This window comes from Solanum dulcamara, chromosome 8 (genome assembly GCF_947179165.1).
Source record: "Solanum dulcamara chromosome 8, daSolDulc1.2, whole genome shotgun sequence".
NCBI classification, from domain to species: domain Eukaryota; kingdom Viridiplantae; phylum Streptophyta; class Magnoliopsida; order Solanales; family Solanaceae; genus Solanum; species Solanum dulcamara.
Genome location: NC_077244.1, coordinates 25275620 through 25302507, shown reverse-complemented (window position 1 = coordinate 25302507; position 26888 = coordinate 25275620). Strand labels below are relative to the sequence as shown.

At 39.7% G+C, this 26888-nt stretch overlaps 1 non-coding gene and 1 pseudogene across 1 annotated transcript; both read left to right on the top strand.

Moving 5' to 3' along the window:
• Positions 1–10963: 10963 nt before the first annotated feature.
• Positions 10964–11081, top strand: LOC129901827 (5S ribosomal RNA; annotated as a pseudogene).
• A 15234-nt stretch (positions 11082–26315) lies between these two features.
• On the top strand, positions 26316–26433 carry LOC129901843 (5S ribosomal RNA). The gene has a single exon (XR_008769960.1). It is a non-coding gene; the product is annotated as a 5S ribosomal RNA (ribosomal RNA).
• Positions 26434–26888: the final 455 nt, after the last annotated feature.

The following is a 26888-nucleotide window of genomic DNA, read 5'->3' as shown; positions in this document are numbered from 1 at the left end:
CGGATCTATAGCACGATCTCAGATATGAGAGAAAAGTAACATCCTAAATATCTTGTAGCTTCCTGATCAAGACTCTACCAGACACGGTCTGCAGATAATCCAAGGACGAACTGCTCTGATACCACTTTTGTCATGACCCAACCTTGTAGGCCGCGACTAGTATCCGATCTGAACCCCTATATCTATACACTATGGTCCAGTCAAACTATAAATAATATAATACCATGCAATAGAACCCTATTGGGAGATAACATTTTCATAAACTAGTAGCTTTTTTCATTTATGTCACATCATGATAGGGCACGCAAGACGACAAGGTTGCCATAACATAATAATATGTACCATACATCATGTAGACCCAGTTGAACCAAATTGACATATACTGTTATACCCCGCACTTTTGAACCTTGAGACGTGATCCTAACCTTCTTAAAAGTGGTGAGGTGACCCCTACTGTCCAGACACTATTAAACGACTTTAAGGAAGGAAGAATGTGATACCCCATAGTAAAGAAGGTTGGAAATAGAGTCATAAGAATCCAGAAGGAATTGAAGGCCAAGTAATGAGTAGTAGGACTCGATTTACCTACGTAAGCTACTAACTTAGAAGTCTTACATACTTAAGCTACTTGAGGATATACCAAGCTTGCGAAGCACGAATTACATAGGCTCTTAAAATGAGACGCGATGAAAAACCTACGAAAGGGAGCAAAAACTAGTTTTCAAACTTACGAAAGTAAAGAAAGCAGGTGACAAGCAAGCAGGTGACTCACCTACTTGGGGTGGACCCCACACTGCCACATGGCAGCTTTGGGTTAGAAGCTTGGACGAAGTGGCACCCTAGGGGGATGCCACGTGTCACCCTAGGGGGATGTCGTGTGTCACCTTCTAAGGAGGTGTATATATACATGTTGTCTGACTGTTAATTCATTATCCATCTAAAATATCCAGCCAAAGAAGAGAGAAAAGTTAAGAGGAGCAAAGAGGGGAGCTACGGGTTGCTCTCTCTAAAGGTAAGTCTCTGAATTTTTATCCGCGAATTAATTATCTAAGGTGTTTCCTAAACTATATGGAGGTATACATATAAATCTTACAATGACTATGGAACCATATCTTCAGCTTTACACTTGGAAACTTGGAAGAAAGTTGAAAGAAAAGCTTGGGAGGACAACCTAGAGGGGCTACGAGTTTGGGGCAACAAAAAGGTAAGACCCGATTTCACTCCATGAATTAATTATTTGAGGTATCCCACTGCTATATAATAGTGTTTTATAACATAAAATTTCAGTTTGGGGTAGCGGAGAAGTGACAAAAATAGCCCGCTCAATTTCAGCACATTTAGAGAAGTTCCGAGTTGTAATTTGGCAGTTTTGGCCAATTTCGGGTAAGGTAAAGGTTTCTCCTTTAACTTTGGACTTTATGGTGTTGTTATGGAGTGTATTATATGCCTTGTGTGTGGTGGAAACGTAAAATGGTATAGGAATTCTTGACATTGGAGACAATCCAAATTGTAGTCGCTATAGTTAAATTGTAGTCGAAGCAAGGTGTTGTGCTTGTGGTGTGCAGCTTCAGGGGTGTGGTGGTGTGTTGAAGGGCCTAAAAGTGTTATAAAATAGGTGTGGGAGCTTCTGTTTACATCCACACGACCCCTAGATTCGTATAATTAAAGGTTTTGTGAAATAAAGACTAGAAACCCTATTTTGAAATCGTAGTTTCGAGCGAGTCATTTGGAGTTTATGTTGTATATTGTTGGTGTGAATTGCTTAAACATATGCTGCAGGTTGTTGTTGTTGTTTGGCTGTAGGTATTAAGAGTGTAATTGGAAATTCGGATAGGGCACATTATAGGGGAGATGCTGCCCAATTTTCGTTAACACCTTAACTAATTAAAGACCTAGTCGAGGAGACAAACAAGGACATAGTCTCCGTGAATACTAGGTGCAACTGAAGGCACTAAAAAGTTTAAGGTTGTTGATACTCACATTTCTTCCATGTTAAATAGGTTTGGAGGACGATGACGTGGACGTGATTAAGAGAAGTCCATACGAGGTATGTAAAGCTTTCTCTTGGCATGTTTTTGGAATAACTATGTAAAGCTATCTTTGTTCCCTTTTGGCATGTATTAGCCTTAAGTAAATTGTATGTGAAATGAGGGAATAATTTCATTACCATAACTCTAAGTACGCCTCATAATCCCTGTCCACTGCTTAGTATTGGAACTCCTACAGGAATAGAGTATTTCCTGTTAAGACTTCTACGTGTTAAAGAGTAGTGTGTGGAAAGCTACCTCTTCTTTCTCTTGATATATACTTGGTATGAAAATGATATTATGATGCCATAGTTGTTCATTGAGCCCCAGGATGGGCCGGGTATGAAATATGTACATGATGACCACACGAAGGGAAGTACAGACTATAGAGCTTATTCTCTTTCTTTTTCTGGCATGTTTTAGTTGCAAGTTAAATATGATATGAGCTCCGTGGTCATTCCATTCTTAAGCATCTCTTATTTATTTCTGAATATTGAACTCTTATAGTAGTTGAACTATTTTCCTGGAAACTTCTATATGTTTAAAAGGTAACCAATGTATAGGCTCCAAGTCTTAAAGACTATATGTTAACAAATATTTTTGGTTCCATAAGTGATTTGTCTTTTCGGTAATACATGTCTAGGGTCCCCAAGATTACAACTAACGTAGCCCATAATGGCATTTAGAGGACACTCGAGATGATTACACTACTACTCGGGTCCTCAGACGATAGATTAATCCTCTTGTACTATCGGGTCTCTGATATCGATTTAAATTGCATATAGTTACTCACTACTCTGCTTGAGAATATTGTAACCCTTCTATCATAGAGTCTTGGTCCAGGGCATATTCTCGTGCATAGTTCACTACATTATCCACTGAGTCCCTCACTAGAAGGCTAGGGCATGTACATATATATATGATGATGTGATATAATAAGGGGGTTATGGTACTAGGGTTATGATGGTTTTATAGATGTATCCACCGGATCCCTGATAGGGCCGGCTATATGGTATAATTTGAGCATGCATGTCTTTATGATTCACAGAATACAGGTACAAGTTTCTGATTCAATATTTTTTCCCCCTACTTCTCTATTTCAGTTATGCTTCCACTTATATTATATTATGTTTTACATACTCAATACATATGTCGTACTGAATCCCTTTCTTCGGGGGGTTGCATTTTATGCCTGCAGGTACAGATACAGGTTTTGGGAGTTCGTCAGTTAGCATTCCGTTCAGCTCAGCTGGAAGAGGCTCTATTGTATCGGAGCCTAGTTTTTGATATTGGCCACTCATGTATATAATTGTTTTTGGTTATTCAGGGGTAAGACGGGGGCCCTATCCCGCCATATGTTGTCATTAATATTTTAAAGGTCTGCAGATATGTATATGTGGATTGTATATGTAATTTTTGTTCAGCTGAGTCTATATGATGTATTGTATACATTGTTACGTTATGGCAGCCTCGGCTTGCATGCCCTTTTATGTTATGTTTCAAATGAAAGAGGCTAAAAATATAAGAAATGTTATGACCTACGGGGGTTCTCATGTACGTATCATGTTGTTTGTAGTCCAGATTGACTACACTTGATGTATATGCATTACATGTCTATAATTTGACTGGACCACAATTGATTAATATGGATACGAGGGTCAAGGCCGTACCCCAGTCGCGGCCTACGGGTTGGGTCCTATATACACAACCCACATATATATGTCTGCAGACATCTAAAAATATTAATGATAATAAATGGCTGGACAGGGTCCCCGCCATTGTCATGACCCAACCCCAAAGGCCGTGACTGGGATCCAAGCTAGACCCCCCGTGTACCTAGCTATCAACTGTGGTCAAATTGAACTATAAATAAAGCAATACAGAGCCCCACTGGGTAATAACATTTTCATAAACCTGTAGCCCTTTTTGTTTGTATCACAACATGACAGGGCACGCAAGCCGACAAGGCTGCCATAACATAATAATATATATCATATATCATGTAGACCCAGCTGAATCAACTGAAATACACAAGCCACATATACATGTCTGTAGACCTCTAAAAATATAAATGACAACATATGGTGGGACAGGGCCCCCGCCGTACCCCGAATAGACAAAAAAATTTATATATTAGTGGACAGTATCAAAAGCTAGGCCTCAACACAATAGAGCCTCTTCTAGTTGAGCTGCATGGAATCCTAAGCTGACGAACTCCCAAAACCTATATCTATACCTGCGGGCATGAACGCAGCCCCCCCAAAAAGGGGGTTAGTACGACATATGTACTGAGTATGTAAAATGTAGCATAATACACTAGAGGTATATTCGAAATAGAGAAGCCAGGGAACAAATTATCCAATCGAAGACATGTACCTGTACTCTGTGAATCACAAAAGCATGCATGCTCAATTTATACAATATAGCCGGCCCTTTCAGGGGTCCGGTGAATTACATCTGTAGGACCATCATAGGCCCGATGCCATCACCACCTTATTACAACACATCATCATATATGTATACATACCCGGCCCTTTAGTGAGGGGCTCAGTGAACAATGCAGTGAATTGTGCATAATAACGTACCCGGCCCGAGACTCAGTCAAAGAAGTGTTACAGTATACACAAGTAGAGTAGTTGTTATACCCTATACTTTTGTACCTTGGGACATTGTATTAAGACTCGTAGAAAGTGCTATGTGATCTAGATTATCTATCATGCTATCAAATAACTCTAAGGAAGGGAGGACGTGATGCCCTATAAGAGTGAAGATTGGAAATAGGATTAAAAGAATCCAGAAGGAGTTGGAGGCTAAGTAATGAGTCGTAGGACTCAATGTACTTATGTAAGCTACCGACTTGGATGTCTCATATAACTAAGCTACTAGAGTACATGTTGATCTTACGTATCAAGGATTACATAGGCTCTTATAGTGAGATGAGATTATGAACCCACGAAAGAGGCAAAAGGAGGCGTAGCACCTACTCGAAAGCAAGTAGGTGATGTACCTACTTGGAAGAAAGCAGGTGATGCGCCTACTTGGACCAAGTAGGTGACACACCTACTTGAGGTGGGTCCCACATGACCACGTGGCATCCCCTAATAGGTTGCACGGATGAAGTGGCCCAATGAGAGTTTGACATGTGTCACCCTTAGGGGCTGACACGTCTCACTTCTAATAAAGGATATATATGTTCCCTTTGATGACTAAGTCATCTTATATTCACTTTACACTTAGAAAAAATAGAGAGAGTTGAGAGAAAAACTAGAGAAGCCAAGGGAGGGAGCTACGGGTTGGCCAAGACAAAAAGGTAAGGCCCGATTTTGTTCCGTGAATTAATTATTTAAGGTATCCTATGGTGATATAGCAGTGTTTAATAATGAAAAATTTTAATTTGGGGCAACGAGGAGGTTTTTGTTCTTGTTAATAACTCCTTGTGTAAGGCTTCGTTTCAAGTGATTAAATATGTTTTGGAAAAATGTTTCATAGGGATATAACTTTTATTTAGACTCTAAAACCCAGTTATGCTTTTATCTTCTCGAAAAAGGATGAGTAAGTATAGGTGAGGTGTTGCCCAGGGTTCGTTTTATAAATTCTACAAGGACTGCTGTTGGTATTTGGGGCATATCGTTTTGTACAAAATTGTTGTAGGGGTGATTCAAAATTTTTTGCGACCCTAAGACACATATCTATAACTTTCAAAATCCTTTTTCCCTCAATTACCCCATCGAAACTAAGCGACAATAAAAGACAGTAGGTTGTTCAGAATCCACGTTTTGATAATTTTGGCGAGTTTGATGAGTTTAGGTTAAAATAAGGGTTTTCCTTTCAATATGGGGTTTATGGTGTTGTCATGAAGTGTATTATATGTTGTTTAAGTGGCTGGAAATGTGAAAACATCATAGAAATGCTTGACGTTCGAAACAAACTAAATTAGAGTCGCTATAGTTGAATTGTCATCGAAGTAAAGTGTTGTGCTTGTGGTGTACTGCTGCAGGTGTGTGGGGGATTGTTGCATGGCCTAAAGGTATTCTAAAAGTGGTGTAGGTGCTGTTGGTAGCAGCCACACGACCCCTTGTTTCGTATAAATAATGGCTTGCGAAATAAAGACTAGAAACCCTATTTTGGTGTCGTAATTTTCATCAGGTTGTTTGGAGCTTGTGTTGTGTGATGTCGCCATATTTTAGGTGTATTTATGCTGCAGGGTGTTGTTGTTGGTTGGCTGTAGTGATTAGGTATGTAATTGGAAATTCGGATAGGGTACTTTATAGGGGAGGTGCTGTCCAATTTTTGTTAACACCTTAACTAATTAAAGAACTAGTCGAGGAGATGAATAAGGAAATAGGTTCCATGAATACTAAGGTGCAACTGAGGGCACTGAAAAGTTAAGGTGTTGATACTCGCATTTCTTCCATGTTAAATAGGTTCGGAGGAAGACGACGTGGACATGATTGAGAGAAGTCCATATGAGGTATGTGAAGCTTTCTTTTGGCATGTTTTTGGCATAAGTATGTAAAGCTATTCTTCTCTTTTTTGGCATGTCTTAGACGTTAGTAATGAATGATATGTATTTGAGCTTGGGGTAATTCCATTCATAAATTCCAAGCATGAGCCATGAGTTTCATTGACTTTGTGATATTAGAACTCCTGTAGTAATTGAGTTGTTGCCTTTTAGGGCTTCTATATGACGAAAGGTGGTATGTGTAAAGCCTGCCTCTTCTTCCCTTTGGAATGTCTTAAATGTAAGTGAATTGAGGTATGATATGAATGTAAAGGCATTTCCAGTTGTAAGTCCTGCGTATAACTTATGACTCGAGTTCACTCCTAAATGTTAAGGGTTTGGAAGTAGTTGCACTACGACCCTCGAGCCTTTTATAGGCTGAATAGTGATTGGGTGTGTAAATTCCAAAATTTGGGGTTTCTTATGCATATTTATGATAATGGTTGGGGGATGTCGGATGTGTTACCAAGTCTTACATGCACGTATATGCATTGTTGTGTGATATGTGGATCGGGTCATCGTTCCTCAGCATTATTATATGATATGCATGTATACGGATTGGGCCATCGTTCCTCGGCACTAATATATGAGATGCAGATCGGGCCGTCGTACCTCAGCATTATCATGAGATTTACGGATCGGGCCGTCGTTCCTCGACATTATTACACAATATATGGATTGAGCCATCATTCCTCGGCATGTGCTTTCTATATATATGGATCGGGTTGTACGTTCCACAGTGCTAACAATGTGCATATGCCTATCTTTATAAATGATATATTTGTGACACTGAGTCCCCGAGCGGGACGGATACTATTACACCCCACCCTTTTTGTAAACTCGGAATGTCTCATAAGTTCCTTGGACATTATCAGGTGAGACGAATATGGTACAATACTATCAAACGACTCTAAGAAAGGGAGAATGTGATACCCCATAGTAGAGAAAGTTGGAGATGGAGTCATAAGAATCCGGAAGAAATTGGAGGCGAAGTAATGAGTCGTAGGACTCGATTTACCTACGTAAGCTACTAACTTGGAAGTCTTACACACTTAAGCTATTGGAGTACGTACCAAGCTTGCGTAGCACAGATGACATAGGCCCTTAAAATAAGACAAGATTACAAACCTACGAGGAAGAAAAAAAATTACGCGGGGCAGCCAATGGGAGGGTGACACGTGGAAGCACCTAAGCAAGCAGGTGACCCACCTGCTTGGGGCCAAGTAGGTGACCCACCTGCTTGGGGGAGGTGGGCCCTACTTCCACGTGGCAGCCCTCCTTCAGCATGTAGATACGGTGGCCCAATAAGGGCTGGACATGTGTCACCTCTTGGGGATGACATGTGTCACACCCTAGGACCACCTATATATATGTATATGTGACTAAAACTTCAGCTTTTTCCTCAAATTTCAGCCAAAATAAGAGAAAACAAACCCTAGAACTAAGGAGAAAAGAGTGACGGCTTTGGGAGAAAAAAATAGGTAAGTCCCGATTTTTTTCCGTAAATTAATTACTTAGAGTATACTACGATGGTATGGAGGTATTAGTAGTATAAAATTTGGGTTTGGTGCAGCAAAAATCGGACAGCAAGCTTCCACGACGTTACAACGCGCTAATGAAAGTTCTGAGGCACAATTTTGGCAAGTTCTAGCAAATTTTGGGAAAGGTAAGTTATTCCCCTCTAATTTGAAGTTTGTGATGTTAAATTAGGGTGTATTACACACCTTAGGGGCTGCTGGAAGTTTGTGAAAAGTTTTGAAAAGTTCGGCGTTCGAAATAAGTGAAATGGGAATCGCTATAGTTAATTGTAATTGAATAATGCGTTGCACTTGTAGTGATTAGGGATAGAATTGGGAATTCGGATAGGGCAAGTTATAGAAGAGATGCTGCCCGAATTCTGTTAACTTCTTAACTAGTTAATAAACTAGTTGAGACTAGTCGAGAAAGGAGAATAAGGAGTTAATTCCTATGGGTGCTTGGTTGTGGATTTAGAAGCTGGAAAGTTGAAGGTTACTAATATTAGTATTACCTTCGTGTTAAATAGGTTCAGAGGACGACGAGACATGCCGGGCTAAAAGCAGTCGACCAGAGGTATGTGAAGCTTTCTTTTGGCATGTTTTTGGCATAAGTATGTAAAGCTATTCTTCTCTTATGTTGGCATGTGTTAGACGTAAGTAATGAATGACATGCATATGAGCTTGGGGTAATTCCATTCATAAATTCCAAGCGTGATCTATGAGTTTCATTCACCCCGTGATGATAGAACTCCTGTAATAGTTGAGTTGTTGCCTTTTAGGGCTTTTATATGATGAAAGGTAGTATGTGTAAAGCCTGTCTCTTCTTCCCTTTGGGATGTCTTAAATGTAAGTAAATTGAGATACGATTTGAGTATAGAGGTAGTTCCAGTTGTAAGTTGCGAGTATAACTCGTTACTCCAGTTCACTCCTAATGCTAAGGGTCTTAAAGTAGTTAAACTACGACCCTCGAGCTTCTATAGGCTGAATAGTGATTGGAGGTGTAAGCTCCTACACCTGGGGGTTCTTGGGCATACTTTATGATAATGGTTTAGGGATATTTGATATGCTGATGAGTCCTACATGTATGTATATGCATATTACATTATATATGGATCGGGCCATCGTTCCTCGGCATTGTTATATGATATGCATGTATACAGATCGGGCCGCTGTACCTCGACACTATTATGCATTATACCGATCGGGCCGTCGTACCTCGGCACTGTTATATGAGACACGGATCGAGCCGTCATTCCTCAGCATCATTATGATATACGGATCGGGCCGTCGTACCTCGGTATTATCATTATTATAACATGATATATGGATCGGGTCGTTGTTCCTCAGCAGGTACTTGCGTTATACATGGATTGGACTGTACGTTCCACAACGCTAAAAGCATACATATGCCTATCATGATAGATGATGTTTTTGTACCATCGAGCCCCTACCGATACGGGTACAGGGTTGTTGAGGGTAGACATGACTCTATTTTGTACGACGTAGGTATAGTGCTTTATTAACTGTTATGCTTGTATCCTGCATCCCAATTTCAGTGTTGTCTTAATTATGATGTTGTATGTTTTATATACTCAGTGCATGTATCGTACTGACCCCCCTTTCTTCGGGGGGCTGCATTTCATGCCCGCAGGTGCAGACACAGGTTTTGGGAGTCCACTAGCTCAGGATTCCACCCAGCAAGTTAGAAGAAACTCCATTGATTCGAAGCTGAGTTTTGGTAGCAAACCTCTGATGTATATATTTATTTATTCAAAGGTATGGTGGGGGTCTTATCCCGCCATAAGATATCGTCACTACTCTTAGAGGTCTGTAGACATATATGTGGGTTGTATGTGTAAGTTTTGTTTAGCTGGATCTGCATGATGTATTACAGGTATGTGTTATGGAAGCCATGTCGGCTTGTGTGCCCTTTCGTGTTATGACAGAAATGAAAGAGGCTACAGGTACATAAAATGCTATGACCTATTGGGATTCTCCTGTACATGATTATATTATTTGTAAACCGATTTTGACTAGACCTGATTTATATGTATACGGGGGTCAAGGCTGGACTACAGTCATGGCCTACGGGGCTGGGTCGTGACAGAAGTAGTATCAGAGCAGTTCGTCCTTGGAGTGTCTACAGACCGTGTCTAGTAGAGTCTTGTTTATCGGTGGGTTGTGCGCCACATCTATAAACAGGAGGCTACAGGACATTTAGGATGTTTCCTTTCTTTCATTTTTAAGGTCATGCGATAGAGCCGAGTCATAGGAAGTAAAATTCTTTATACTAACCTTTGATTTCAGATGAAAGACAACATCGATAAAAGAAAGTGACTGATGATATTGGAAGTTACAAAGCATGTAGGTAAGCCACAACGCAAACGATGTGTGCCAGGTAAGGTATTGAAATACGATTGACATGTAAAGTTGAAAAATTGAAAGGAAAAGTAGACGGAAAGTCTAACAGCCGTAGTTCGAGTTGGACATACGAGGTAAGTCCATCATTTTATACTATTGTTGATATTGGGCGCCCTGTGAGGCTGCGATATGACGTGATATGATACCTATATATGTATCCTTATGCTTGTTGGCCATGTGAGGCACTGTTGGTATTTTTTTGCATGCAGGTGTTGAGATAGTAAGAAATACAGAGGGAACTCTGTCCAAATTTTCCAGAAATAAAAAGAGAATGAGATACAGGGCTGTAGAATGTCTTGAAAGGTCGTGCCCACAATAATGATGTGAATATAATAAGGATCGTTATGAAAATAACTAAAGCCTAGTGAGAAAGTGGCTAAGGATAGGATGTGGTCCATGTAATGAGAATATAAGGGTAACTTGGGCGGTGCAGCCTGGCCTACCGAATCAGCTTCTGGGTCATTGTCCTCTTTGGTAGTTACATGCCCCACGGGGCAGGATGCGATCATTCTAGCACTAACGCACCGAATTCCATCAGAACTCCGAAGTTAAGCGTGCTTGGGCAAGAGTAATATTGGGATGGGTGACCCCCTGGGAAGCCCTGTGTGGCTGTGATATGAGATGATATGCATATATATATACGTTGGCCTTACATGGCATTGTTGATATAAAGAAGTATTGTGGATACGTGACTCCACCGTGAAAGATGATAACACCCTTTGAGATAGGGGATGTAGCTTTGCAAAACAACTAGTGCATTGCGAATTCATTAAAAGGACAAGTGGTACCCACTGGGATAAGGCTAGGGCTATGACAAAGCTTGGGATATCGAGCGTCGGAATATAAGTACTGCCTATTTGAGAATTGGAAACGACTATAAGCCCTAGCTAATTATTGACCAAAATAAATGGAAAGTGGCTTCGAATAAATTGCTACGTGACTCGAGTACCAACAATTAGATTGGATTAGCACCTCATGATTGTGTTAAGCTGTCGTACCTGGGCAACCAAAGGTATGAACAATATAAAGGAAGGCATAGATATGGTGCAGTGTACCAAATGTGTTGGAAAAGAATCATATGTATTAGAAAATTGGAAATAAGGGTGTAAAGTAGAACCCAAACAGATAGTGACATGGATACATCCCAAAAGGGGGGGAAGTGGATATGGAAGATATCAGCGTGGTGTGAAACCAATCAACAATAAAATGTATTAATGTGAATACTTAAATTTCAAGTGAGATCCTATGTTGGAACAAGCTGGCAAAATTTAAAAGCCAGCAATGGGCGGATAGAAGCCAAGATGATACCTGCGATAGTGTTGAGAATTATTGGTAAGGTTCTTGAACAAGTATGACATCATAGAATGGGTGACCACAAAGGGGGTGAATACAACAAGGGAATTACTATAAAAACTTAAACATACTATAAGGGATAGCCAGGCTATACTCGACTGAAGGTAAGATGTTGGTAACAAAGTTACGAACTACTAGTATTATGGTGTATAAGCAGCAAAACAAGGAAAGGATGAGAGATCTCTCCTATACTGGAATATGAGGAAACTCAAGGGTAAGTAGATGAAGAAAGTAAGAAACGATACAGATTTACGTACAAACTAGTATGGCAATGCTAAGGCATCTTCCGGGCTACTTTAAGTTCCTACACATGTTCGTGTAAAGGGTGTAATATGATGTGTGGTAAGGGAACTTGAAAGAAGAAATGGAAAAGCAATATCACCTGTTCCCTATGCCTACAGGTAATCTACCCTCTTAAATAGACCATATGAGTTAATACGAGGCCCATGAATGGCAATCAGTACAGAGGAATCCTGAAGCACTCGTAAGACCTTGTAAGACCAGTTAACATTCGAGGACGAATGTTCTAAGAGGGGAAGGATGTTATACCCCGTACCTTTTCACCTTAGGGCACCGTCTTGAGTCTCTTGAAAAGTGCCACATGATTTAGATTATCTACCACACTAACAAATAACTCCAAGGAAAGGAGAATGAAATGCTTCATAATAAGGAAGATTAGAAATAGGGTTATAAGAATTCGAAAGGAGTTGGAGGCCGAGAAATGAGTCGTAGGACTCGATTAACTCGCGTAAGATACCAACTTGGAGGTCTTACGTACTTAAGCTACTCGAGTGAGTGTTGAGACTAAGTAGCAAGGAATACATAGGCTCTTGAAGTGCGACGAGATTACGAACCCACGGAAGGGAAATAAGGAAACGACGCACCTACTTGAAGCAAGTAGGTGACTCACCTACTTGACATATGGCAGCACGTCATAGGTACACGTGGAAGCATATGAAAGTGACACGTGGCAGCAGGTGACACACCCTGGAGTGGACCCCACTTGCCACGTGGCAACCATGGATAGGTTGCATGGATGAAGTAGCCCAATGAGAGTTTGACACATGTCACCCTTAGGGAATGACACATGTCACTTCTAATAAGGATATATATGTTCCTTTTGATGACTAAGTCATCTTATTATCCTTTTACACTTATAAAAAATAAGAGAGAGTTGAGAGAAAACTTGAGAGAACAAAGAGGAGGAGCTACGGGTTGTTCCAAAAGAAAAGGTACTTCTGTTAGTAATATTAGCATAACTCCTTCTGTATAGCTCCGTTTCAAGTAATTCAAGATGTTTTGGAAAGATATTTGATAGAGATATAACTTTTGATTAGCCTCTAAAACCCAGTTTTTCTTTTATCAGCTCGAAAAAGGGTGATGAAGTATGGGGGAGGTGCTGCCCAGATTTCGTTTTGGAAATCCTACACAGACTGCAGTTGGTATTTTGGGCATATCTCTTTGTACAAAATTGCTGTAGGGCTGATTTGAAATGGTATGCGACCTTCAGACACTTGTCTATAACTTTCCTTGAGGCCACAAATCCTGTTTCCCTCAATCACCCCTTGGAAACTAAGAGACAATATAAAACAGTGGGCTGTCCAGATTTCATGTTTTGATAGTTTTTGCGAGTTTGACGTGTTTAACGTAAGGTAAGGCCTTTTATTTTAAATTGGAGTTTATGGTTTTGTTATAGAGGGTATTATACGTTGTGTAAGTGGCTGGAAATGTGAAAATATCATAAATATGCTTGACGTCCGAAATAAATTGGAATCGATATAGTTAAATTATAGTCGAAATGAGGTGTTGTGCGTGTAAGGGGGTGTTGCAGATGTGTGATGGTGTGTTGCAGGGCCTAAAGGCATTCTAAAAAAGGTGTGGGAGCTACTGGTTTCAGCCACACGACCCTCCTCTCTGCACGATTAAAGGTTTTACGAAATAAAGGCTAAAGACCCTATTTTAATATCGTAATGTTAAGTAAGTTGTTTGGAGCCTATGTTGTGTAATGTTGCCATGTTTTATGTGTATATGAGTTACAGGTTATTGTTGTTGGTTGGCTGTAGTGATTAGGGATAGAATTGGGAATTCGGATAGGACAAGTTATAGAGGAGATGCTGCCCGAATTCTGTTAACTTCTTAACTAGTTAATAAACTAGTTGAGACTAGTCGAGAAAGGAGAATAAGGAGTTAATTCCTATGGGTGCTTGGTTATGGATTTAGAAGCTGGAAAGTTGAAGGTTACTAATATTAGTATTACCTTCGTGTTAAATAGGTTCAGAGGACGACGAGACATGCCGGGCTAAAAGTTGTCGACCAGAGGTATGTGAAGCTTTCTTTTGGCATGTTTTTGGCATAAGTATGTAAAGCTATTCTTCTCTTATGTTGGCATGTGTTAGACGTAAGTAAAGAATGAAATGCATATGAGCTTAGGGTAATTCAATTCATAAATTTCAAGCATGAACTATGAGTTTCATTCACCCCGTGATGATAGAACTCCTGTAATAGTTGAGTTGTTGCCTTTTAGGGCTTTTATATGATGAAAGGTAGTATGTGTAAAGCCTGTCTCTTCTTCCCTTTAGGATGTCTTAAATGTAAGTAAATTGAGATACGATTTGAGTATAGAGGTAGTTCCAGTTGTAAGTTTCAAGTATAACTCGTTACTCTAGTTCACTCCTAAATGCTAAGGGTCTTAAAGTAGTTAAACTACGACCCTCGAGCCTTTTATAGGCTGAATAGTGATTGGAGGTGTAAGCTCCTACACCTGGGGGTTCTTGGGCATACTTTATGATAATGGTTGAGGAATATTTGATATGTTGATGAGTCCTACATGTATGTATATGCATATTACATTATATATGGATCGGGCCGTCGTTCCTCAGCGTTCTTATATGATATGCATGTATACGGATCGGGCCGTCGTACCTCGACACTATTATGAATTATACCGATTGGGCCGTCGTACCTTGGCACTGTTATATGAGACACAGATCGGGCCGTCGTTCCTCGGCATCATTATCATATACGGATCAGGCCGTCGTACCTCGGCATTATCATTATTATAACATGATATATGGATCGGGTCGTCGTTCCTTGGCAGGTACTTGCGTTATACATGGATCGGACTGTACGTTCCACAGCGTTAAAAGCATACATATGCCTATCATGATAGATGATGTTTTTGTACCATCGAGCCCCTACCGATACGGGTACAGGGTTGTTGAGGGTAGACATGACTCTATTTTGTACGACGTAGGTATAGTGCTTTATTAACTGTTATGCTTGTATCCTGCATCCCAATTTCAGTGTTGTCTTAATTATGATGTTGTATGTTTTATATACTCAGTGCATGTATCGTACTGACCCCCCTTTCTTCGGGGGGCTGCGTTTCATACCCGCAGGTGCAGACACAGGTTTTGGGAGTCCACTAGCTCAGGATTCCACCCAGCAAGTTAGAAGAAGCTCCATTGATTCGAAGCTGAGTTTTGGTAGCAAACCTCTGATGTATATATTTATTTATTCAAAGGTATGGTGGGGGTCTTGTCCCGCCATAAGATATCGTCACTACTCTTAGAGGTTTGTAGACATATATGTGGGTTGTATGTATAAGTTTTGTTTAGCTGGGTCTGCATGATGTATTACAGGTATGTGTTATGGCAGCCATGTCGGCTTGTGTGCTCTTTCGTGTTATGACAGAAATGAAAGAGGCTACAGGTACATAAAATGCTATGACCCATTGGATTCTCCTGTACATGATTATATTATTTGTAAACCGGTTTTGACTACACCTGATTTATATACATACAGGGGTCCAGGCTGGACTAAAGTCACGGCCTCCAAGGACACGTGGCAGCCTTGGAGGCTAAGGGTGGATCTGTGGCCCAATAAGGGCTTGACACATGTCACCCTTAGGGGATGACACGTGTCACTTCCTAAGGGACCATATATATGTACGTTAATGACTCTTAAGTCATTTGGAACTCAAAAATCAGCCCAAAACATAGAGAGAAAAATGCGGAGAAGAAGAAGAGAAAGGGGCAGCCATGGTTTCTAAGAAATTAAGGTAAGTTCTTCACTTTTCTTCCGTGAATTAATTATCCACAGTGTTACCTAAGTACGTGGATATGTATATATGTGTTTTATGATGCTCATGTAATCAAAACTTCAGCTTTACAATTGGAAATTTGGAAGAAAAAAAAGAGAAAACGTTAAAGGGGCAAGGAAGGAGGGCTATGGGTTTGGCCCTTTTGGGGTAAGCTTCCGGGTTTCGTTCCGTGAATTAATTATTTGAAGTGTCCCTAAGTTGTATATTGATGTTTAATAACCTAAAATTTCAATTTGGGGCAGCGAAGAAGTAACACAAACAGCCCGCTCAATTTCAGCGCGTTTGGAGAAGTTCCAAGTTGCGCTTTGATGGTTTTGGCCAAATTCGGGTAAGATGATGTTTGTCCTTTCAAATTTGACTTTATGGTATTGTTATGGAGTGTGTTATACACCTTTTGTGTGGATGGAAACATGAAAATAGTATATAAATGCTTGGCGTTGAAGACAATCCAAATTGTAGTCATTATAGTCTAATTGTCGTCAAAGTAAGGTGTTGTTCTTGTGAGTTGCTACTGCAGCGGTGTGATGTGTTGTTGCAGGGCCTAAATATGTTCTAATGTGGGTTAGGGTGCTTATTTTTGAAGCCACATGACCCCCCGTTGCGTATAATTAAAGTCATTACAAAATAAAGGCTAGATGCCCTATTGTGATATCGTATTTTTGAATAAGTCGTTTGGAGTTTATGTTGTATAATGTTGGTGTGAATTTCTGCAGGTTGTTGTTGTTCGTTGTCTGTAAGTCTTAGCAACCTAATTGGAATTTTGGATAGGGAACATTATAGGGGAGGTGCTGCCTAATTTTCGACGACGCCTTAGCAAATAACAGAACTAATCGGGGAAACGACTAAGGAAATACATTCCATTAATACTAGGGTGTAACCTACGGTGATGGAAAGTTAATAGGGGTTGATATTCATATTAATTTCATGTTAATAGGTTCAAAGGACGGCGAGACAAACAGGATAAGGAATAATTCAGACAAGGTATGTGAAGCTTCTCTTGGTATGTTTTTGGTATAGATATGTAAAGCCTATCTTTTCTCTTTTGGCATGTCTTAGATGTAAGCAAGATATGATATGAACTTTGGGGGGTAATTCCATTCTCAGGTTCTGAATATGACTTCAGGACCCTCACTCACTTTTGAATGTTTAAACTTCAAAGTAGTAAGCTGCTATCTTCGAGTCTTCTATATGGCTGTATAACAATTGATTCGACTAAGCTCTTGTTTGTAAAAAAGAAAGGCTCTGAGATAACCAATGCTCGGACTGCTATAAGATATTTCACATTGGTATATGTCTAAGATTTCCAAAAACTCCTTTTTACATAGTCCTTAGTGATAGTTAGAGAGTATACGTCGGATACCTTCTGCCCTGATCCCAGGTGATGGTTCACTTGATGACTTTATTGAGTCTCAACTAATGATTTAAACTGTGTTTTGTATCTCACTACTCTACTCGTGTATACTGTAACACTTCTTCTCCGAGTCCCGGGCCGGTCATCAGATTCGTGCAATTCACTGCATTGTTCGTCGAGTCCCTCGCTAGAGGGCCGGCATCCGTATGTCTTTATATGATGTGTTGTAATAAGGTGACGATGGCCTAGGGCCTGATACTGATACTATGATGATGTGTTGTAATAAGGTGGCGATGGCACGGGGCCTGATACTGATACTACATTATGATTCACTGGACCCCTGACGGGGCCAACTATATTGAAAATTTAAGCATGCATGTTTTTGTGATTCACAGAGTACTGGTACAAGTTTCTAATTTGTTAATTAGTTCCCCTGCTTCTCTATTTTGGATATACCTCCAGTTGTACTATGTTATATTTTACATACTCAATACATATGTCATACTGACCCCCTTTCTCGGGGGTCTGTGTTCATGCCCGCATGTACATATACAAGTTTTGGGAGTCCGTCAGCTTAGGATTCCACGCAGCTCAGCTGGAAGAGGCTCCATTGTATCGGGGCCTAGTTTTTGATACTGTCCACTAATATATAACATTGTTTTGTCCATTCGGGGGTACGGTAGGGGCCTTGTCCCGCCATATGTTGTCATTTATATTTTTAGAGGTCTGTAGATATGTATATGTGGGTCGTGTATGTCAGTTTGATTTAGCTGGGTCTACCTGATATATGATATATATGATTATGTTATGGTAGCCTTGTTGGCTTGCGTGCCCTATCATGTTGTGATACAAACGAAAAGGGCTGCAGGTTTATGAAAATGTTATCACCCAATGGGGCTCTATTACATGATATTATTTTATTTACGATTCAATGTGACCACAGCTAATAGATATGTGTACGGGGGGTCCAGGTCGGACCTCAGTCATGGCCTATGGGGTTGGGTCGTGATAGAGGTGGTATCAGAGAAGTTCGTCCTTGGATTATCTACAGACCATGTCTAGTAGAGTCTTGATTATCAATGTGTTGCACGCCACATCTATAAATAGGAAGCTACAGGATATTTAGGATGTTACCTTTCTTCTACATCTGACATCGTTCTATAGATTCGAGTCATAGAAAAATTCCTTATACTAACCTTGGATCTTAAAAGAAGGAAGACACTAATAGAAGGAAGTTACGAAGCATGCAGGTAAGTAAAGTAAAGCCACGGAAGATATCCGTCGGGTAAGGTATTGAAGTACTATTGAAATGTAAAGTTGAAATCTGAAAGGAAAGCAGACAGAAAGTGCAATAGATGCAGTTTGAAGTTGGACATATGAGGTAAGTCCAGTATTTTTATATTATTGTTGACGTTGAAAGCCCTGTGTGGTTGCGATATGAGATGACATTGAAAGCCCTGTGCGGCTGTGATATGATATGTATATATATATGTTGGTCCTGTGAGGCATTATTGGTATTTTCTGCGTGCAGGTTTTGGGATAGTAAGAAGTGTAGAGGAAACTATGCCAAAACTTTCCCAATACAAAAAGAAGGGAATAAAACATACTTTATAACATATCTTGGAAATGGATACTGGGTACCTGTAGGATGCTAAATTAAAATTGTAAGAGATACTTTTTATGTCATCAATAAGGGATACCCTCTTTACTTGGGGGAGTTTGTTTCGGAAAAAAAAAAGTCTGTCTGAGCAGTACAGTTCAGACCACAGTATCTCCAGTTGTAATTGTGCTGTCGAAAAAAAAGAGAAGCTCAGGTTGAAAGGTAAGATGTCCACTAATTGAGCTTTACTCATTTTGAAAGTACCAAGCCCTAACTCCTAATTATAAATTAGATAGGTTGTTCATAACTCGAGGAACTGAACGCGAATACGAATTAAAAGGGGATATGTAAGTATGAATTGAACAGTGTGATATGAGTATGCAGGGATAAAGTGAAACCACTAGTAAGACGCACTTAGTACGCGTTGACTAAGTTAAAAGCCTGCGTTGAGTACGCAGTATGATTATGGAGCTTAAGATATAAATAAATGACACATGTACACAACGTCGCCCCAAAAATAGTGGAACCCTTAAGGGACGAGGACGACAAACTTAAGGAATAATTGGTGTAACCTACATTCACCCCAAGGAATAAAGGATATAGGTTGGGGTAAAGCTATTATTTCAAAAGAACCTTGAACAGTTATCATCGGAATACTAGCACCGCCTAATTGAAATTGGAACGACTACAAGTACTAATTAAATTTTGATGAAGATAAGTAGAAGGTGGCCTTGGAGGAGTTGTTCCATGAGCCCCACTACTCAAGTACAGATTAATAAAGGAGATGCCGCACTATATATGGAAAATTTCTCGTCGCTTCGTGATTTAGCCAAGGTTCTGTACGTGGATAATCAGGTTATAAAATATACGGAAAAACGGGGACATGATGCAGTGCTAAGTAGACTGGGGAAGGAGACCAGATGAATTTGAAACTGGACATGGAGACATAAAGCAAGGTAGGAACGGATAAAAGTATAAGGTCCCTTTAAAGGGGGAAAGCCAATGAGAGAACTGCAAGGGTAAGATGGAGGCACTTGATATGACAACATACTTGAGTGTGATGATTAAACTTTAATAAGATCCCTTGCTGAACCAAGTTAGAAAGATCTGGAAGCCACCAGTAATTGGATAGAGGTCAGAATGGTATGTAAGACAGCGTTAAGAAGGTTTGATGAGACCCTGAACGATATAACACTAGAAGGTGGGTACGTATAAAAGCAAAAGAATATAGCAATGAAAGGATATCGAATAACTCAAGGGACACTACGAAGGATAATGACAGCATGCTAGATCAAAAGCCAAATATTGGCTGTAGAGTTGGTCGCAAACGATATTGTGATAGATAAATAACCAAGGAAAAGAAATAGTAAGACTCCTATGGTAGGAGATAAGATGATCAAGGAGTAAATAAGGAAATAGAAAGAAGTGCGACAAGGTATTTCTTGCACTCTCTGATATTCTCGTAAAGGTAAAGAATGACACGAAAATGTGTCAAAAGGATTACAAGCGGGGGTAAGGAAAATTTTGAAATGGTTTGAATAAGACGGATAAGACTAACTGGTTACTGCAGGATGGCAAGATCATATGCCAAACTTCTTTAGGACTATACCAGCTAATGATAGACAAATTTCAAAGTGGATCTAAAGGTCACTTTATGAATGAACTTTAGCGCTACTCAGTAGCCAACCCCAATAAATGGGTGCGTACATAAAGGGGGGAATACAATAGGAGAAGTTAAACCAAAACGACCAAAAAGGGACATGGTCATAGTGGAACTAAAGATCTACCCCTATATCGATTGCCAGTTAACAGAGGAAAGGGCAAGACAACACATAAAGACTGGTGAGACAATGCTAAGATAAATCTTGGGCTAAGTTGAGTGCCCCACACATTATTGCAAGGATTACAATGAAAAGCGACATAAAGATTTCCTAGGGAGGTCACCCATCCCAGTATTACTCTCGCCCAAGAATGCTTAACTTCTAAATTCTGGTGGTATTTAGTGCGATAGTGCGGGTGTGGTCGCACGAGATGGAAGAATCTGAACTAGCGGCGGAGAAACGACATGACATTATGTACATGGAGTACTATAAGTTACATTGAGGGTATTGTAAAAAGGATTTAAGCAAGACTAGAAGGATTAGCTAATTGCTAACTGACAATGTACTCGAATTCCACAGTTCTTTAATATAGTACCAGTTAATGAGAGGCAAACGACATAATGAGTATATGGGTAAGTGGGCAAGGGAATTTTGACACCACTTGGCAGCCAGCTCTGAGGGTGAAACAACAAAACCCAAAAGGTAAGGGTACCAGTTGATGTAATTTATGGAAGACGAGAAGTAATACACGAGGTCAAAAATTCCAAATATGACTAGGGCTACCAGACTGAATTCACACTCCATCGATAGATGACTTTGGAGGGAATGTTACGTAGGGATTAACGATATTAGCCCATGCTCCTTCAATCAAAGGCTACCTACTCAGTCGAGAAGTTGCAAAATTATAGGGTAAAAGAGTGGTAGGACCTTACAGAGTCCCCATAGCTATTATCCCGGAAGAAGGAGCCCAAGTTATAGTTAACTACCAAGGATCAGTCCACAAAGTAATTGGGAAGATAGATAAGTCTTCGTACACTACTTTACCATCAAACCTGATGAACAGGCTAAAGCGTACCACTTAAACGCTAGAAGATATATCATGAGCTGGTGTTGTTAACTTCGAATATAGTGGGGATGATTATCTATCACTTATCGAGTTGCCTACAATAATAATTACTACTCTAGTATCCCAATGTCCCGTACAATACTGGTAGAGCAAGAGGGGTAAGTCCCCTATTGGATGGGTCGATGTTAGAAAGACTAAGCTAAAAAGGCCCCGACATGATTAAGCAAGCTATTGACTAAAAGCCCAGAGTCGGCAGAAATGATATACAGATAATCGACATCGACATAAGGAGTTTAAATTGATGATTGGATGTTCATAACAGGGTCACCCAGAAAAGGAAACTTAACCCAAAAGACATTAGACTATATCAATTTGCTCATAAGGTGAGAAAAGTTGTTGTTAAGTTGAGCTTACCACCTTATTGGAAAACTATACGCCCAGTCTATTAGATAAGGATGTTTCGCAAAGGTACTGGTGAGCCACCCATAGTATGTTCCATAGATAATGTCCAGAAAATAGAATCTTGAAGGAACAACCTATCACCATCTTAAATCGGCAAACTAGAAGATCGTAGACTAAAGACGTGCCTTCCATCAAGATACTGTGGAAAAACCAAAACCATAAAGAGGATGACAGGGGAAGCTAAAGAGAACATGAAACACAATTATTCACGCCTATTCCCGATGTCTACAGGTAACCCCAACTCCTGGAACTCGTATATTAAGTACTTGGATAAAAGTATGTGTTATGGAAACAGTAAAGAATCTCCCTACGATTTGTATAAGGTGCTAAGGGAAGTTTTGTTTAACATTCGGGGACGAATGTTCTAAAGGGGGAAAAGATGTTAAACCCCACACTTTTAAACTCAGAATGTATTATAAGTTCCTTAGACATTATCATGTGAGCTAGATACGCTACGACACTATCAAACGACTCTAAGGAAGGGAGAATGTGATACCCCATAGTAGAGAAGGTTGGAAATAGAGTCATAAGAATCCGGAAGGAATTAGAGGCCAAGTGATGAGTCGTAGGACTCGACTTATCTACGTAAACTACTAAATTAGAAGTCTTACATACTTGAGCTACTTGAGGACATACCAAGCTTACGTAGCACGGATTACATAGGCTCTTGAAATGAGACGGGATGATGATCCTACAAAAGGGAGCAAAACTAGTTTCCAAACTTACAAAAGTGAAGCAAGTAGGTGACAAGAATGCAGGTGACTCACCTACTTGGGGTGGACCCCGCTGCCATATGGTAGCATGTGATTGGCCACAAGGGTTGAAGTGGCACCCTAGGGGGCTGCCACGTGTCACCCTAGGGGGATGCCATGTGGAACCTTCTAAAGAGGGGAATATATGTGTGTTAAGTGACCTTTAGTCACATTTTTCATCAAAATCTCCAGCCAAAATAAAGAGGAAAAAACGTGAAGAACACAAGGAACAAGGCAGCCACAATTTTGAGAAATTAAAGGTAAGTTCTTCAATTTTTCTCCATGAATTAGTTATCTACGATGTTCCTCAACCATATGGAGATGTATATACGTATCTTACGATGTCTACAGAATTAATTCTTCGGCTTGGAACTTGAGAGAAAGTCGAAAGAACAAAGAGAGAAAATGTTAAGAACTAGTTAACAAAGTCGTTTTTTGAAGGGACTGTTGTTAGTAATATTGGTATAACTTCTGTGTATAGATTCGTTTTGAATGATTCAATATGTTTTGGAAATTTATTTCATAGGTATATAACTTTCATTTAGACTTTAAAATCTAGTTTTGCTTTTATCTACTCGAAAAAGGGTGATGAAGTATAGAGGAGGTACTGCCCAGAATTTGGTTTTGAACATCTTACATAGACTGCTGCTGGTATTTTTGGCATATCTTTTTGTACAAAATTGATGTAGGGGTGATTCAAAATTTTATGCGACCCTAAGACACATGTATATAAATTTCATGGAGGACAAAAATCCTATTTCCCTCAATTACCCCTTCGAAATGAAGCGATAATGCAAGACAGTAAGCTATCCAGAGATCACGTTTTGATAGTTTTGAGTGAGTTGTTTGGGGTTTGTAATATGTAATGTTGGTGTGAATAGCTTGTATATATGTTGTAGGTTGTTATTGTTGGCTGGCTTTAGTTATTAGGGGTGTGATTGGAAATTTTTGATAGGGCACGTTATAGGGGAGGTGCTGCCCAATTTTCGTTAACGCCTTAACTAATTAAAGGACTAGTCGAGGAAACGGACAAGGAAATAGATTCCATGAATACTAAGGTGCAACTGAAGGTGCTGGAAAGTCCAGAGTGGTTGATATTTGTATTACTTCCATGTTGAATAGGTTCAAAGAACGATGAGGCGAACATGAAAAAGAATAACTCATACGAGGTATGTAAAGCTTTCTCTTGGCATGTTTTGGTATAAGTACGTACAACTATCTTTCTTTCCTTTTGCAAGTCTTATCCTTAAGTGAATTGTATGTAGAATGTGGGGATAATTCCATTCCCAGAACTCCAGGTACACCTCATAATCCCTAACTACAGTTAGGTGTTGACACCCCTACAAGAATTGAGCATTGCTTGTTAAGGCTTCTATGTGTTAAGGAGTAGTGTATGGGAAACTATCTTTCCTTTCTCTTGATATGTACTTGGTATGAAAATGAGATTATGATGCCATAATTATTCACCGAGCCCCAAGATGGGACGGGTATGATATATGTATACAATGACCACCTAAAGGAAAGTACAGACTATATAAAGTTTACTCTCTTTCTTTTCTGGCATGTCTTAGTTGTAAGTTAAATATGATGTGATCTCCGAAGTAACTCCATTCTTAACATCTCCTATTTACTTTTGAATGTCGAACTCTGATAGTAGTTGAACTATTTCCTTGGAAACTTCTATATGTTAAAGAGGTACCAAATGTACAGGCTCCAAGTCTTAAAGACTATACGAGTCTAAGTGGTTTTGATTCCATAAATGATTTGTCCCTATGTTAATACATGTCTAGGGTCCCCGAGATTACTTTTGAGGAAGCCCCTAATGGAATTTAGAGGACACTCGAGATGACTACACCGTTACTCGGGTCCTCAAACAAAAGTTTAACTATATTATTTTGTCAAGTCTCTAATAATGATTTAAATTGCATATAGTTACTCACTACTCTACTTGTGTATACTGTAGCACTTCTTTCACCGAGTTCTTGGTCGAGAATAGTAATCTTACATAATTCACTGCATTGTCCACCGAGCCCCTCACTAGAGGGCTGGTATACGTATATATATATATATATATATATATATATATATATATATATATATATATATATATATATGATGTGTTGTAATATGGTGTGATGGCATTGGGGCCATGATGGTTTTACAGAGGTGATTCACCGGACCCCCGAAAGGGCCGGCTATATGATATGATTCGAACCATCATGTTTTTGTAATTCACAAAGTATAGGTACAGGTTTTTGATTTGATATCTTATCCCCTGTTCCTCTGTCTCAGATATTCTTCTAGTTGTATTATGTTATGTTTTACATACTCAGTACATCTATTGTACTGACCCCCTTTGTTCGAGGGGCTGCGTTTCATGCCCATAGGTACAGATACAGGTTTTATAGTCCGTCAGCCTAGGATTTTGCTCAGCTCAGCTGGAGGAGGCTCCATTGTATTGGAGCCTAGTTTTTGATACTGACCATTAATGTATAAATTTTTTTTGTCTATTCAGGGGGTACGGCGGGGGCCCTGTCCCGCCATATGTTTTTATTTATATTTTTAGAGGTCTACAGACATGTATATGTGGGTTTTGTATGTCAGTTTGATTCAGTTGGGTCTACATGATATATGATATATGTTATTATGTTATGGCAGCCTTGTCGGCTTGCGTGCCCTATCATATTGTGATACAAACAAAAAGGGCTGCAGGTTCATGAAAATATTATCGCCTAGTGGTGCTTTGTTACATGATATTATTTTATTTATAATTCAATATGACCACAACTGATAGATATGTATACGGGGGGTCCAGGTCGGACCCCAGTTGCGGCCTACGGGGTTGGGTCGTAACAAAATATAGATGGAAGGTCTAACAGGTGCAGTTCGAGTTGGACATGTGAGGTAAGTCCCTCATTTTATACTATTATTGATATTGGGCACCTTGTGAGGCTGCGATATGATGTGATATGATATGTATACATGTATTTTTATGCGTGCTGTCCCTGTGAGGCACTGTTGATATTTTCTGCGTGCAGGTGTTGAGATAGAAAAAAAAAAGGAAACTCTGCCCAAATTTTCCTAGAAATAAAAGGATAATGAGAAATAGGGTTGTAGTATGCCTTGTCTATTATAAGAATGAGATTTGACTAAACTACGAGTATGGCTAACCTCAAAAAATAAGTTAATTACTGAAGTGATGGTAATAGTAATGAGGAGATCAATATTGGCATGGAAAAAGAATCTGAAAAAGACTGGGGGCACTAAGGGGTGATTTAGACAAAAGTAAAGTGTGTTTACCTCATCGAGTCTAATTAGTCCATAGTAGGAAGCGTGAGAAAGGTTAAGAAGTGTTATACTATGGAATTGAATGCGAACAGGATATCATGTGAATATAACGAGGATCATTATGAAAATAAGTGAAACTTAGTGAGAAAGTGGCTAAAGATAGAATGTGGTCCGTGTAATAAGAATATAAGGGTAACTTGGGCGGTGTAGCTTGGCCTACCGGATTAGCTACTGGGTCACCATCTTCTGCGGTAGCTATGCGCCCCACGGGGAAGGATGCAATCATACCAGCACTAACGCACCAGATCCCATCAGAACTCTGAAGTTAAGTGTGCTTGGGCGAGAGTAGTACTAGGATGGGTGACCCTTTGGGAAGCCCTGTGCGGCTGTGATTTGAGATGATATAGATGTATGTATACATTGGCCGTGCATAGCATTGTTGGTATAAAAAAGTATTGTGGATATGTGCCTCTACCGTGAAAGATGATAAGACCCTTTGAGATAGGGGATGTAGCTTTGCAAAACAACTAATGCACTGCGAATCTATTAAAAGGACAAGCGGTACCCACTGGGATAAGGCTAGGGCTATGACAAAGCTTGGGACACTAAACGTCGAAATGTAAATACTGCCTAATTGAGAATTGGAAATGAATATAAGCACTAGCTAGTTATTGATCAAAATGAAAGGAAAGTGGCTTCGAATAAATTGCGATGTGACTTGAGTACCAACAATTAGACTGGATTAGCACCTCACGATTATGTTAAGCTGTCGTACATGGGCAACCAAAGGTATAGATGATATAAATAAAGTCATAGATATGGTGCAGTATAACAAATGTGTTGGAAA